Source organism: Ambystoma mexicanum, chromosome 6q, assembly GCF_040938575.1.
Source record: "Ambystoma mexicanum isolate Mex_15411 chromosome 6q, UKY_AmexF1_1, whole genome shotgun sequence".
NCBI classification, from domain to species: domain Eukaryota; kingdom Metazoa; phylum Chordata; class Amphibia; order Caudata; family Ambystomatidae; genus Ambystoma; species Ambystoma mexicanum.
Genome location: NC_090937.1, coordinates 340,973,703 through 340,985,771, shown reverse-complemented (window position 1 = coordinate 340,985,771; position 12,069 = coordinate 340,973,703). Strand labels below are relative to the sequence as shown.

Sequence of the window (12,069 nt, the reverse complement as noted above, 5' to 3'; positions counted from 1 at the left end):
TGCACATGGGCAGCGCTGCTCTGCCTATCACCATGCTGTGGAGCGGGTGGAGTGGTGAAATTAGTTTCTCTTCAGGAATATGATGATGGGGATAAAACAAAAATCACGCAAAGGACAAGGATTTCACATTGGGAAAAGGGTGCATTTTCTATCGTCGATATTCCAACTGTCAACTACTGGTGCTGTTTCAAGAAGATAGTTCTTAATAAATCGACGATATTTTTGCATGATGTGAAACTGAATACTTTATTCAAATCACACCAATGTTCACCTAATTTGGCAGCAAACATCAGAGAAACTTGTTTCTATCCACTGAATGTCATAGTGAAGTAAATATTTTGCTGAAAAGATTATGCAACATGCGATTCAGTGAAAAAGGAAATATGTTAGGTAGGACAGACAACAACATGTGCACAATTAAGATGAAATGACCAACAATATAATATACAAACAATGATTTCCACTTTTCTGTTTCTAGAGATTGTCATGCATCAAGATAGGCAGATGAAGTTTAAAATGTTACAATAAGTAAAATCGCCACGAAGAGGAGAAGACATTTATCAGTTACTCCCTTTTGGACGGACAAACTTGATTGGTCTTCTTCAGGATGTGCAGTTGCAAATTACATTGACTAATCAAAGCTTTGATTTGTGGGATCAACGTGAATTTATTTGTGAGTGGATGTTTCAATTAAGATTAAGAGCTTTAAGAAGAATTGATACCCTCTTCTCTTTTAACCACAGGTCTGATGGTGGAAAAACCCATTCATTCAAAGCTGGATTATGCCATTGTTCTTTTTGGTTGTCTGAACGATTTAACTTTTGTTTGTCTCTTTCCTGTGAACTGTATCCTTTAATGGGCTGACCTGCTACTATCTGATAGTTAACACAAGAAGATGGCTGTGTTACTATTCAGCTAGAATGTGTTATGGGTTGTGCCTATAGTTATGTAAGCATTTGTTTGATGTTTGGTCAATTTTCTGTTTATTTTTTCTTATTTAATTTCTTATTACTTTTTTAGAACTTGCTAATCTTCTCTGAATTGTATAACATCGGGTGTTGTTACAGCTGCTTTTCTGCTTGTTTATGAAATCAGATTAATATATGCACTGGATTCAGTGCTACTTTTCTTTTTTGTTTATTTTGCCTTTGTTCATGTGTGTACTACATCTCGCAAATAGGTTTGCAACATGGCATTGTGTGTATTTTTGTGTTTGCAATGTGTCAAGACATTGACTTCAAAGAAATACCATGCAATGTTTAACAACGCAGAATTTAGAGGTACAGTGGACATATGCATACATGATTGATAGTGGATGCCCAGTAATAGAGATCGTCTATTGGGTAGTGGATCTTCTAATTTTTGTTGAATGCTTCTTTATGTCATTGGGATACAAACATTTCTTTTGTTTTATGGAATGCAGCACAACATTTTTACAATGATCTACTTATTATGTTCAACGTGAGACTCTAAACTTTAAGGGGAGGATATTATTTCTGTTGTAAGTACTATGAGCATGCTACCTTCAGCCGTATCTCTGTTTGTAGACTAAGGATGATGGTGCTTCAATTGAGGGCACATCTATGTGGGGATCTTTTCCCGGTGTTCAGTTGTTATTGTGGTTACATTCCTTAGTAAAACTAACAAGGTATCCTCATTTCATTGAGCTTTCAAACTAAACCTTGCAGTCTAAAATAATGATTTTAAGAGTAGAAATAGTAATAGAATAGAAACAGACAAGAATCACACATATGGAAAGAGAATAAACAGCCATGAAATCATAAATAAGCAACACATATCCAAATGTGCCTTTTTGTTATCATTGTTTGTTAATCTACACAATTGTTTCAGAAGTATTTATTAGTTATCAACTGCAAACTTCACATGATTATTTTGAGGTGTAAATAATCCACATTTTTACAGATAATCTATGTGGAGTAATTTATTCCCCAATAATTTTGCTGATTGAGTTGCTATTATCCTAGGTTAAATAAATAAAATGTCTATTGTCAGGCAAACGTAAATAATTCAGTGTAAATGCAAACTGAATAGTAGTCTTCTTGGTGATTTGAATGAGGGATCCTCTACTTAGGCTTCACAATATATTGCAGCTTAATAGCTGTATGGTCAGTGGTCGAAGTCAGTGGGAACTGTCCACTACTTTTATTTTTTACTGTTAAGAGTTCCACTACTTTTTGCAACCATTTTCACCATTCTGGAACTGTTCTTTGTGAGTTAAAGCACACTTCTCCACTTCACTAGCCGATGGCCGTCACTGTCGAACTGAAATCTGTTTCAACTCAATTGGGTGTCAAAAGTGAAGAATGTGTTGCACAGTGCTCCCTTCCTGCCTACTGTGTCTCCCACTTGAGTCACATTTCCACAACTTTTTTTTGGTATACTTCCAACACTGTGTATGGATGGACAACACGATGCATAGAGCAGGGAGAGGAAGGAGAGGGACTGAAATAAGAAAAGGCACTCTAAAAGTGCCTAATAAAATGAGGTGTACAGTTACTGTTTCTTATGGTTCCTCTAGTAAACTTCATTGCGGAAGTGGGCGAAGCCTACAATGATTCCTTATGGGAATTCAGTAAGAACATACACTCCTTTAGCATTTAAAAGAAGAGATTTCGATTTTGATTTTTTTTTTTATTGCATATGGTTTATTCAAGACAAACCTTTACAAAACAAAAAGTGAATTTAAGTTAAGATCATAACATGATTGCATTTCCTATTACATTAGGGTAAACAATGTTTTGGAAATGTAATAATGTTATGATCTTAATTTAAGATATGTAATTTTGCCAATGCAACATATTTCATAGTTTCGCAGTCCCCAGTGTATGCTGCTTGCCCCGCATGTAAGATTTAATGTATGCTTGCATGAGAACCTCTATGATGTTTCTAACGTGATGACGACATTACGTTGTGTATTGGGTGTAATTCCCAGCCAGCCATGAATGGGATAGAATAAGTGTCCTCTAGAGTTACTAATGTATATTGCAATATTTACCATTAACTGAAAGCATTTATAATGCCTATACTTAATTGAGCCCTCTAATTTTCTTCCACTGGATGGTAATTCCATGCAGAAGACCACCAACATTAGCACATATATACTGTAGGGTCGCCCGAATGCAATTTTATAAGTTCATGCGGCCAAGGGGAAAAGGAAAGAGTAAAAGTGAGGCAAATTCACTTTTACTCTTTCATTTATCTCGGTGTCCTTTGAAAAAGTAAACAATGCCTGCAAACTACATTTTGCTAGTGGCGTTTGCTAATTAATTCCTATAGTATTTGTTTCATCTTTAGCAGGTGCTAAACTAGGGCAAATCCCATAGAAATCCATTCGTCTCACACCTGCATCAATGTCATGCAGGTGTGAAATGAAACACACTGACCCTCCTCCACTTTGCCACTACATCAAAATGGGGCTAGGCCTTGCTTTTATTCACTGCTTTACCACTCAGCCCCATTTAAAAAAGGGATATGCACGTGTTTAATTTGTTGCTTTTATCATACATTCTTTAAAATTAAGTTTTTGTGTGAAACAACATGAGAAAGAGGGCTGACTTGAACATCATAGTTTTGTGATTGGTATGCATATTGAGTGTAGAAACACACTGCTCGTGTTTATGGTGTGAAAACCCTTCATCATTTTGAAAGAGCACTCAAACTTGAATTACATATTAGGTTAAGTTATTGCCAGACTTAAGTAATGAAATTCTATAGAATCTCAAAGCACAGGTTTTGAGTACAGTATGAGGCGATCGCCATTGGTTGTTATGGAAAAAGTTCCCCATAATGATCAATTTTATGAGAGTTGAAAAAATGTATAGAATAGTTACTGATAGGAAAAGAAAAATGCTCCCAACACAAACAACTCCTTTACACACACAAATATATGTATGTGAGAGAGGCCAGGGAATATCACCAATCACTAGATATGACAAACACACAAGACATCTTTCCAAATCATGTAAGCAGTCATTTGTAAAATGTTTGCCAGCTTTCTAATTCAGAAATGTAGACAATTCATGGTCTGTGTTGAGTCCTTGGCTGATTTCTCTGATGCGTAATATTGTATGTGTTTCTTCTTCCTGTTGTATTATCCGTTTTGTTTCCTTTTCTTTCTGGCATTTTGATATGCTTCTGGCGCACAAACCTTACTTAATGGGTTTTGTTTTCTTTATGGTAAACTAAGCAATATACTGCCAGTGTATACATTTAATCTTTATTTGTTATTGCTCTCAGACTGTAGAAAATTATATCAGACTAAAATGTATTTTCAAAAAAGAAATACATTTTGACAGTATACCACCTTACAGCATTATTCTGAAGAAAAATGAGTCCCTCGGAGACAATCCTTTTGACTGTTGCCAAATTTTGAAGAAGATGGCGATCCAGAATTGGGAAATCAGTGGTAGGTGACACTGAATGACACTACTGCAGCTCTTGTAAATAATGTATTTTGCATACCAAATCGGTGCATTTGACACATGAAATGGATAAATATGCTCTTAAAACAGACAGTTCAGAGCTCAACCTAGCAGAAGGTGTTTCGAAAATGTATACAGTCATTGGCAGATTCATGAAAGTCTATCAAGAACATAGTAAGATGAGAAAAGTGAGGACATTGTACTGTGACTGAAGAGAATATCATGCAGGTTGAGTGTTCACATTCCAGTTTGTTTATTTATTTATATGGCGCACCGGACCTGAGAGTATGAGGGCGCAAGCATTACAAGTATATTCTTAGCTTGGTTACATTGCTGTGCAATATTTACATTACATACGTTGCAGTTATTACCTATTTACATAGCAGTACATTACAGTTTACGTTGTACAGGGCAGCAGTGAGGAAATGCAGTAACGCGGGGGTAGTGGAGTGCATTGCGGTAGAGTTATACGTTGACGAGGAGAGTTTGCAGAATTGCAGAGGTGTCCGTTAATGGACATTGTTCTTTAGCCACTGGATGTAGTTGCGCCTAAATTAGTGGTAGGTTTGCGGTGCTCTAATAGAGGGAGGGAGAGTGTTCCAGTGTTGGGCTGCTTTTACCTGAAAGCTATTGCTGCCCATTTTCGTTCGCTTGAATCGGGGAACAGCGAGTAGATTAGCATTGCTATTTCTGGTGTGTCTGTTGGGCATGTATCTGGTTATTCTGTCGGCTAAATAACGGGGAGCTGCATTGTTAAGGCATTTGTGAGTGAGGGAGGCTACCTTAAGCAGGATTTTGTCCAAGGTGGTGAGCCAGTTGTGAGTTCTCATGATATTTGAGATGTGTTCTCTTTTAGGGAAGCTGAGCACTGCTCTGAGAGCATTGTTCTGTAGGATCTGGATTTTGTTGGTAACCTGTTTGTTAGCACCTACAAAGAGGGAGTTACACTAGTCCAGTTTTGAGAGTATGAGGACTCTGGCTAGGGTGATGCAGCTTTGGGTGGAGAGGAAGAGTTTGGCTGAACGTATAAGCTTGCATGTGTAGGCTGTGGTGGAGGCCAAAGAGCTGACCTGTTTATGGAAGGAGTGGGTTGAATCGAGGTAGATGCCGAGGGTTTTCACTTCCTTGGCTACCTTTATCGAGATGCCGTCTATAGTGAAGCTGGAATAGTTGGGGCCCAGTTTTTTTAGGTTTGTGGATGAACCCAAGATGATGAGTTCGGTCTTGTCATCATTCAGGCATAGACTATGGGAGGCCATCCATGCCTGAATGATGAGGTACACCTTGTTCACCAGGGCCAAATCCGTGTTGTAATCTCCCGTCAGCGGGATGAGGATCTGGGTATCATCGGCATAGTTGGTGTAGGTGATACCCAGACCATCAAGATCATCAAACAGGGGCTTGGTGATCACATTGTACAGAGTAGGGGAGACACAAGACCCCTGAGGGACCCCGCATGTAATGGGAATGGGGTCAGCGGAGGCTGTGGTGGAGAAGACGCGCATGGATCTATTGCTCAGGAATGATTTGATCCAGCCAATAGCTTTGTGGGAAAAGTGGGCGGCTGAGTCTAGGTGGCTACATAGGATTTCATGATCGATGAGATCAAAAGCTGCCGAGAGGTCTAGGAGGAGCAGTAAGGCAGTGTTCCCATTATCTCTCAGAGTGTCAATTTGGGCCTTGAGGTCAATGAGTGTGGTTTCTGTGCCGTGTTGGGATCTAAATCCTGATTGTCGGACGCCTAGGAGGTGGTTTTGTTCCAGGATTTTTTGAATTTGTAGATAGGCTGTCTTGTCGAGGATTTTTAGTAGGAAGGGGACGGTGGTGATGGGTCTGTAGTTGGTGGGTACAGCAGGGTTGAGTGAGGGTTTTTTTAGTAGGGGGAGGACCCAGGATTCTTTGAGGTTGTTGGGGATAGTACCTTTAGAGAAGGAGGCGTTAATGAGTTTAGTGATGAAAGGGGACAGATTTCTGGCTGCGTCTTTGATGATTTGAGGTGGGCATAGGTCGTCTTGGCAATTTGATGGTTTGAGACTGAGTATGATTTTTTCCACTTCTTTCGTGGAGACTTTGGAGAAGTTGAAGCGGGTGAGGTGGTTAGAGGGAAGGTGTTGTGGGCCGGTGCATGGGGAGGTATTGTTGGGTTTGGAGTTGGATAAGGTCTCTTTCTTGCTGTTGATTTTAACCTGGAGGACTGAGACTTTATTGGAGAGGGCATTTTGGATGCTAGTGCACCATTGTGTATCTTTCATGCAGGTGTCTGGGGGAGAGATGGGTGTCTCTAGCTCTTTTAAAATGGTAAGCAGTTCTTTAGTGCTCGATTTGGCATTGAGTATTCTCAGGTTGTATGATTCTTGTTTGGCGCAGAGGATTTCTTTTTTGTAGGTGGAGACTATTTTGTTGAGGATCAGTTTGTTGCCATTTGTAGGTTCTTGTCTCCAAATTTGTTCTTTTTTACGTTTCTCTAATCTAAGGGCTTTTAGGTGGGCCGAGAACCAGGTGTTCAGATGTTTTATCGGCTTGGGTTTTCTCAGCTTAAGTGGTGCGATGGCATTTAGGGCAAGGCGCATGCTGTTGTTGTAGTTTTCAACCAGCAGGTGGGGGTTGGAGTTGGCTGGGAGTTGGTTCAGTGTGGGTAGAATGAGGGGGATGAGTTTTTCCGCAGTTATATTTTTCTTGCTCCTAGTCGGGATGGCTGTGGCGAGGGGGTTATTTGTAGTAGGTCTAGGCTCTGCTAGTGTGAAGGAGAGGAGGTGGTGGTCTGACCAGGGTTGCAGGGTGATCTGCTATCCAGTCGAGTGTTCTCCCTTTATTGTGAGTGGGGGTAGACACTCTTTGGGTGAAGCCTAGTTCTGATAGTGTGTTGTTAATGGCGGATGCTTGGGTGTCTTTGGGGTCATTGTAGCCAAGGTTAAAGTCTCCTAAGAGAAGGCATTGGGAGGTATTTTTTAGGTTGTCAGAGAGGATGGAGTTGAGGTCTTCCTCGAAGGAACCTAATGGTCCCGGTGGTCTGTATAGTAGGTGGATGGTAATGGTTTGGGAGTTAGAGGTGGGGAGTTTGGCTGTAAGAGATTCACAAGATGAGTAGTGATCAGTGGTGTGGGGTTTAAGGTTGAGGTGGGTTTTGGCGATTATAGCAAGGCCGCCGCCTCTGGAGTCTGTTCTGTCTGCTCGGAGGATAGAGAAGTTCTCAGGTATGGCAGTTAAATATGACAGAGAAACAAGACAAGAGCTTAAACACCAGCAACTCCTCAGAGATCAGCAGCAAGCTCAGACCCATAGTCCGAGACCATTGACACAGAAGTCAACATAGATAACAACTTCAACATCGAAAACAGTTAATAATAACTTCTTAGAACATTTCCTGAGATTCCGAAGTCGGAATTGTTAACATGCAGGGACAAATACGCAAAGATTCATTTTTTAGGTCGACCATCAGATGGAAGATGGCAAAGAAGATGCAGGGGACCCCAGGCTCCAATGAAAAAACATTTGAAGAAACTTAAGGTAGCATGACCATGTCCATGGGCAAACAATTAGCAGTGAACTAGGGACAACATCAAAAGGACCTAATTGCGAATTTAGCAGCCAGAGAATTATCATCCATTGAAAAACAAATGTTATCAAAAGACCTCTCCTTTGCTCCAATCTAACAATGTGATATTCACAGATTTACCAGAAAGTAAAAAATACATACTAAAACACCCTTGAGAAAGAAGATACCACATAACCATCTGGTTTCAATGTAAAAGAAACCCATGAGATACAAACCCTCAGCTCCTTAGAAGGAGGATTCTTTTAGAGAAATGGAACACATCATAAAAGACTGTGGCTCAAGATAGCAATCTAAGGAACATATCACATTTCACTCCTTGTCTATTAATGATTAACTGTATCAATAGTTTCTTTGAATCTATGGTTAGTGATTTCTGCAGATTGTAAGGCAAACCTCTTTTCCTACACGAAACACATATGCCACTTAATACATTATTTGGTTCTAAAAAAGCTACAAGAGGATGATACTATTATAATTAAATCCACAGACAAAGGCTGTAATATTGTTTGAATATATTGTGGAAGCCACAACATATTTCTGACATTGCATGTTGGGAGTGTCAATGGCAGACCTAACAGTGTCTACTAAAATCTACCTATTTGAGAAATTAGATAATTGGTATAAAGATAATTAATCTCAAATGTTGAAATAAGGGCCCTTCCTGTTGAATGCTCTAAACTAGGTGAAATTTATTTATCACCTACTATCTAAAAAATTAGGTGTGAATTGCCCCCACTATGACCGTGGATCAATGGTATTCTGTTTTTTTTGGAACCTATATCACAATACATAGACCTGCAACATCTATCACCTTTTATACAAGCACATAGGTCCTACACAAGTGACTGTGCTGATGTTTTGAGCACATTTCAAACATTAGAATGAAAAATAACGTATTGCTTAGATGTCAAAACATATGCATGTACTGAGCATGATCTGGGATCAAGAGCAGTAGAATGGTCCATTTGCAAATTTTATTCATGGATGATTTTATCACCAAATGCAAGGGGTTGCCATGTGTGCACAATTTGCCCCTTTTCTGGCCAATTTATTTAGGGAGGAATAGGAAGTCACTCATGCATTGTCACGTAAGAACACAGCAATTGTAAATCCCGTAATAAAATGGATTTGATACATCGAGGACATTCACTTAATATGGGTCCAGATAGAAGATGAATTTCTTGATTATGTGACAACAATGAAATTCAATAATCACATAATTGCATCATCGTTAAATTACAGTGCTACATATGTTACATTTTTAGATCTGTCATTGTATTGAATAACAAGCTAGAGAGCAAACTATGCAGAAAACCTACAGGATCCAATACAACCATACAATCAGACAGCAGACATCAAAGACACACAATTGAAAATATACCTTTGAAGAATATACTCAGAAGCCAACAAGAGGCACTTTGCAAATGAACTGACATGCCATACCATTCAATCTAAATGGCCATCTAATGATCCTACTTTTGTGCCACAAAGTAATACAACTATAGAGGTGATCTGGTTGGGACAAGTCTTTAAGGGCATAGAGTCACCTAATGCTAAACAACTGAATCTATATTGGAGAGATGATTTGACAAGGAGCTTACAAAGAAATCACAATTTAAAAATAACATCCTCACAATGGAGGCACTTTTTGAGTTATCTGAATGTGAAATGACTTTTAATGAAACAGGCCCGACACTAAGGCCTTCTCCTGTCTGGCACTGGATGAATGAACACCTGGAGGGGCATCAATGCAACGCTCCTGATATCAGACAAGTAGCATCTGCTGCATTTAATGTAAGCCCTGTTGGGCTTGAAGTTACTTTGCCCGATGATGTTTCACCCTATTTAGGGACCGAAATGCCTTTAAAAATGGTCACCGCTGTTGCAGTGCCTTATCCCACACAGTCCTGCTGCCCCGTGTGCCTGCCTTCACATCCCTGTGATTGGATGCCTGAAAATGTTTAATCAGCTGCTTATGGGAGCCGGCAGGCAAAGCCAGCCCCCACAAAGGCCTTCTCCTGTCTGTCCCTGTCCGGCCTGAAAAGGCCCTTGACTCGACATAAATCCACAGTATGTTCTCCCATACTGTGCCAAGCACATTGCTAGACCTTTTTTGCCCCCTCTGAGACCCCATCATAGCAAAGTTCAGCCGACAACCTTCCTCCCGAAATTGTAACCTCAAGGCTTGCCCAAAGCACTGCGCTGCTTGTCCGCCATCAGCAATCATCACCATGTGGTGTGCGGGAGCCGCCGATCTTTAGCCATTATGATGCCTAATTCTGTGGCCAAACGATTCTTGCACCTTAGAACGAGAATTGCTCTCTTGTCACAATCTTACCCAATGCCCACGCATACCGGGAATTCACACCTCAGTAGCCAAGCTCTGCACACACACTACTGCAGCACCCTGGCTCTCAGACAGCCCTCATCGCACCAAAATGTGCCCACTAAAGCCAAGGCCTTGCTCAGAGGGCGAACACGCCCAGTCAACACCTAGCTATGCTACCCCAAGTCCTGCCCTTATGTACTCCTGCCTCCCCCAGCCAATCGCTACACAGCATAGACTGCTCACAGTGCTCTCCACAAAAGCTCTGCCATGTGCTGCAATCCGATGCCACCCTGTCCACACGCCTGCAAACTCTGTCAAGCAGCTGCATAACCAAAAGCTGAGCTTCTCAGTGCATGCTCCCTGCAAGAAGGACTATGCTCTGCTTTGGGAGGTCTTCTCTATTCATCCCTCCTCCTTCGAATCTCCCCCCAAGTCAGGTGCCTTCAGCAGCCCCACTTACCCTTGCCCTTCAGCACTAACCCTTGACAATTGCCTTTTGCCTCTGCCCAAGACAATCCCCACTATCAGATTTGTTGATCAAGTGCAACTTGCCCTAGCTCATGACAGCTGTCTTTTGCCTCCACCCAGGACAGTCTCCACTATCATCCCTGATCAAGCGCCACTTGCCCTAGAATAGGTCAACAGAATACCAGTCTTCACCACCAACTCCACCACATGCTCTCCACCCTCTAATGCATCTTTCTCACCACAAAAAAAGCTTACCTCACCACCCCACAACTATGCCTGGCAAAGCCCCACCATGACACCTAATAGTAGCACCACTACCCGTGTCCCTTACAATGATTTCCTCCTACTGAACTTTCCACTAGTCAATGCCAGATTGATACAAGCCCACCCCCTCGACATTCATGAACACATCACTTCGAATAACCTTGATATGCTGGCTCCATGCTGCCTATGGCACCCTCTCCACCAGACAAATCAGCTCTCCTCAGCTGGATTTCTGTAACTTACTCTCTCTCAAAATACCCCTGTCCTTTACAGAGACTATCATGATGCACGTCATCTACCATCCCCCAGGACCTCTGAACTCCTTGGAGGAGTATCTACTCCACCTGCTGAGCACCAATATTAAACACACCTCCACAACTATTCTTCTCGGTGACCTCAGCCTAGGTCTCAATGACCCCAATGCCACCTCTGTAGCAAACGCACTGAATACCCTAGGCTTTAAACAATGTATCTCAGCACTGACCCACCTAAAAGGTTATACTCTGGCCTGGCTTACTGTCCTCAACTGCCAGATCTCTGTCCAGTCCAACCTACCAGGCCCTTGGACCGACCTCCACATCATTACCTTCACCATCGCCACTAACAGCCCACCTGCCCGCTGCATCATCCCGTTGCCACTGACAATCGCTCACAGCTTATGAAAACTCTCCAAAGACTGCATCCTGCCCTTGCTGGACAGGTTACAAGTGGCACACCTTGCCCACCTCAAGCCAGACAAGCTTGCTGACCTGTATTCCAACACCCTACTGCAAGCAGTTGACACCATTGCTCCCCTTCCGGCTCGTAAATCTAAACCCACTACACACCGCAGCTCCTCGTTCACCCCCTGACCTCCTGACACTCCGGACCAGGAAACTAGAAGCAGAGGTCAAATGGAGAAAATCCCATCCTACTAGCAAAATCAGATACTTACAACAATAAAATAACCAACACCAAGTCCAACACCCTAGAAATCTTTCCTATTCTTAGAGAAATGCCCTCCTCTCAGC

At 41.5% G+C, this 12,069-nt stretch overlaps 1 long non-coding RNA gene across 3 annotated transcripts in view; it reads left to right on the top strand.

Moving 5' to 3' along the window:
* The window catches only part of LOC138516016 (uncharacterized), an 82,313-nt gene that overhangs the window by 51,044 nt on the left and 19,200 nt on the right, over positions 1-12,069 (top strand). The window contains exon 4 of one of the 3 annotated variants that reach the window (XR_011282203.1): positions 4,332-4,426. This is a non-coding gene — a long non-coding RNA (uncharacterized lncRNA). Of the gene's footprint in view, positions 1-478; positions 1,772-4,331; positions 4,427-12,069 lie in introns of those variants that run through there. The other 2 variants (XR_011282205.1, XR_011282204.1) reach the window with 2 other exon arrangements.